Below are 3,783 nucleotides of genomic sequence, written 5' to 3'. Positions count from 1 at the left end.
TGACTCGGTGAGCGATCTTCATAATTTTACAGTCGATTGCTTGATAAAGAAGATAAGCTAGTAGACTCTGGCATGGAGTTTTGACTTTGGGGCAGCGTTATCCATTCGTGGTTTTAAAATCAATGATCAATAAATTGAGAAGCTAGTAAGCTTTAGCATGGAGTTCTGACATCGTAGCAGCGTGATTCGCTGAATTTTTCTCAGAATAAGCTAGAGGTAAGAGATGCCAGGCTACAAAATGTAATATGTCGAGTACTAAAATGCAACGTGACGATGGTATGTACTGATAACATGTAACAACATGACCCGTCGTGAGCTTGCGGGTCGAATCCGAGCAAGGAACATCGTAAAATACGAAGGTGTCAAATAATGCGTGATACAAACTTTTTAGGGCATATATTGACTTTATCTGAGTATTTAGCGGCGGAAATAGAACTGAAACCAATCACAGGCTTATGTTGACAATTCATCACAGTCCTACATCGATTAAACTAGCTATATGGAACATGACAAATTAATTTTTTTTATATTTTTACAGCTTCCAAGCGTTTGTAAGGCCATGTTTGTACTAGTATATGTAATTTCGATGAAAGAAGATGATAATATGTGACATATGTTTGAAAATGAATTACAGAAAATTTCAATGAAAGTGAATGAGAATATGTGACGTCTGTTTGATGACGAATTGCAGAAACTAGACCCCTATGTTAGGTTTTTGATACATAATCGGGAGGAAGCGTCAGAGAGACCGCGTGCGGTAGGCTCACACAAGACGCCTGAGGTTGCTTCAGACAAACGTGTTTTGGGTTGGACAGGATGAGCATTTTTATGGGATTGTAGTCTTCTTCTCTTTATTTTACTTGGTTCCATTCTTGGTATTTGATTATTAGATTTTGAAATATTTTTGGAAGGAAATAAAGAAATTATTTTAACATTTTAAAGATAGTTTATGTGACAAATTGTTTCTTCATCTACTTGATTTATTTGGCTTATTTTCTCTGAAGAACTAGCTGTCAGAATATCTACATAATTTTGCATAATTTTTTTTAAAGGCCTCACATTTTAAAATGAAATGTTTTTCTGTTTCTATTTTTCTGGAAGAACAAGAAATGCATACTCTTTCCACCCATACTTCTTTTGCTCTATTATAGCTGGCTCCGTGGAGTTGATGAGAATTAGTCCTTATTTTAGCAATATTAGTCCTTAACTAACCAATAAGAGTTTTGGCTCTCTTTGGTTGATGAATATGAGTGGGATTAAACACTTCAATATAGTATTTTTTCTTTCGTCCTAACTCCTTATCTAAGTACCCTTGTGAAACTTATCCATAACAAAAATTTTTATCTCTTTGTTGTTTATGGGGCGCTTGTTCAAGCAAATACCCAATGTACTAAAAAAAATTTGTTATTTTGCTGCATCCAATGTTTTTCCCTGTTGCACAATCTATCGTTAAAGACAACTTTAGGCCATTTACACTCTTCTATTTGCTCAATTTTTTTTAAAATACTTTATGACTAACACGATAGAAATTACTTCAATAAAATAGTGTATCACTTAATAAGATAGCATGAGAAACTACACCTTTAATCTTGAATTTGTTTGTAACCAAGCACACTTGATTTTTCTCAATTTATCTCAATCCAAATAAGTTGAAAAAAACCAAATATAAAAATATTCTATGATTTTAGCAATTAATTTTAAATTTCAAAAATATTTTGAAACGTAAAGATTGTAAATTTTGAAAATATTTCCGAATTATAGAACCTGAGTGAAGAGTGGAACGAATAATAATTAACTTTTTACTGATATCCATGGAATTCCTAATATAGCCGTAACTTTTATTAGACCAATTCCATTCACCGACACAAATACTGTTATATACATCTATAAATACTTGTACCTTCGCATACATGATTCTCAGTACTCAGTAGCAAACTTGACTACTATTATCTCCCATCTCAGGATTTTGAGTACTAGCTCAGCGAACGATCAACTCCCAGCTGTCATCCAAGGTGAGAACTTGGGTAGCAATAGATAGTCTTTAAGGCGTTCTGATTGACGTTTTCGGGATCCATATTTGTGAGCAAATTAATGATTGGAATGACTTTATTTTCTGGTTTCTCTTGATGTCGGTTTCCAGGGAGGTGAAATAGCGAAGACTCTGTGCCATATGGTGACCCTCTTTGCTGTATTATTTTGTGCCTTAGCTGGGGCTGCAGTAAGCGACAACCTTGTAGTGGGCTATTACAATACTATTTGTCCAGATGCTGAACCCATTGTGCGTCGGGTAGTCAGCAGTGCATTCGTTAAATTTCCTGGAGTAGCTGCTAAGCTTATACGGTTGCATTTCCACGATTGTTTTGTCAGGGTAGGTATCCGAATTACATTTCCTAATGTACTTTGCTACAGTAAATGAATGAGGTTTCTGAAATATGGATGTGGTGCTCCTGCACTTTCAGGGATGCGATGGTTCCGTTCTCATCGACTCTATTCCTGGCCAGTTCGTAGCGGAGAAAGACTCTCCGGCTAACAATCCGAGTCTTGGAGGATTCGATGTCATTGATGAAGCGAAATTGCAAATAGAGGTGGTCTGCCCAAAGAAGGTCTCGTATGCAGATATAGTCGCATTTGCGGCTAGAGATAGTGCATCACTGGTATTTGTCTTAAACATACATATAATTACCACTGAGTTAAGTATAGCATAGCTTAACAGCACGGCTCAATGCTTTCAAATAATGAAGAATAATTGACACAGGCATCTCCCATCCCCCTCTGCTGGAATGTTCCGGCTGGAAGAAAAGATGGAAATATTTCACTAGCTTCGAATATTCGGGTAAATCTACCTCCCCCTACCTTCAATGTAACCCAGCTAACTCAGCTATCTGCATCCAAAGGTCTATCCCAGGACGAGATGGTTACATTGTCAGGTATATTCTCAGACCCGCAAATCATCAACATGTCAATCCTAGTAGATGGTAATAATGGTTCAGCAAAACCATATCTCGAATATAATGATGTTTTTTTTGTTTGGGCAAATGCAGGAGCACATACAATTGGTGTCTCTCATTGTTCTTCATTCGTCGGTAGGCTCTACAATTTCAACGCCACCAATACGACGGACCCGTCCCTTGATCTGACGTATGCACAGATACTGAAGCAGAGTTGTCCCCAAGGCAGCCCCAGTAACGTTAACACGACCGTGGTCATGGATCCTCAAACGCCAGTCGTCTTGGACAACTTGTATTACAACGACGTCATAGCTAACCGTGGTCTGTTTACATCGGATGCAACTCTGCTTACAGATCCAAACACCATATCCAGTGTGACTACAAACTCGGGTCTTAACTTAATAGGATGACAAAAAAGATTTGCTGCCGCCATGATAAAAACGGGAGACATTAGTGTATTGACTGGCAACCAGGGAGGAGTCCGGGCCAACTGTAGAGTTGCCGACAGTTAAAATAGATTGGAAATTTCGCTTTCGTTGGCTTAAAATTTGCATGGTTAATTCAATTACAAATGTGTTCGTGCTTAACCACGATTAAATTATATGTACTCCTGTCTCTTGGCCGCGTGTATTAACTGCTACATTCTCTTGGTAAAATAATAAATTATCATAAGAATTCTTCTATAAATTTTGGGTGTAAGTATTGTATAAATTTTTGGTTACCTGACGATATAGCAAATTGAGTGCCTGTAGTTTTGAAATCATATTCACTGATTTTTAAACCATAGTTAGAGTTCGATCATATTACTAAAGTGGTGATCTGAAATCGAAATTCA

The 3,783-nt window shown here is 37.1% G+C and overlaps 1 pseudogene; it reads left to right on the top strand.

Annotated features, from left to right (window-relative positions):
* Positions 1–301: 301 nt before the first annotated feature.
* Positions 302–3,460, top strand: LOC149236559 (peroxidase 5-like; annotated as a pseudogene).
* The last annotated feature ends 323 nt before the right edge of the window (positions 3,461–3,783 follow it).

The sequence above is a fragment of the Pinus tabuliformis genome, chromosome 8, assembly GCF_031772625.1.
Source record: "Pinus tabuliformis cultivar Carrire ecotype Pingquan chromosome 8, CPIR1, whole genome shotgun sequence".
In the NCBI taxonomy this organism is placed as follows: domain Eukaryota; kingdom Viridiplantae; phylum Streptophyta; class Pinopsida; order Pinales; family Pinaceae; genus Pinus; species Pinus tabuliformis.
The sequence above is the reverse complement of the archived record's forward strand: the minus strand, read 5'-3'. Positions and strand labels throughout refer to the sequence as shown.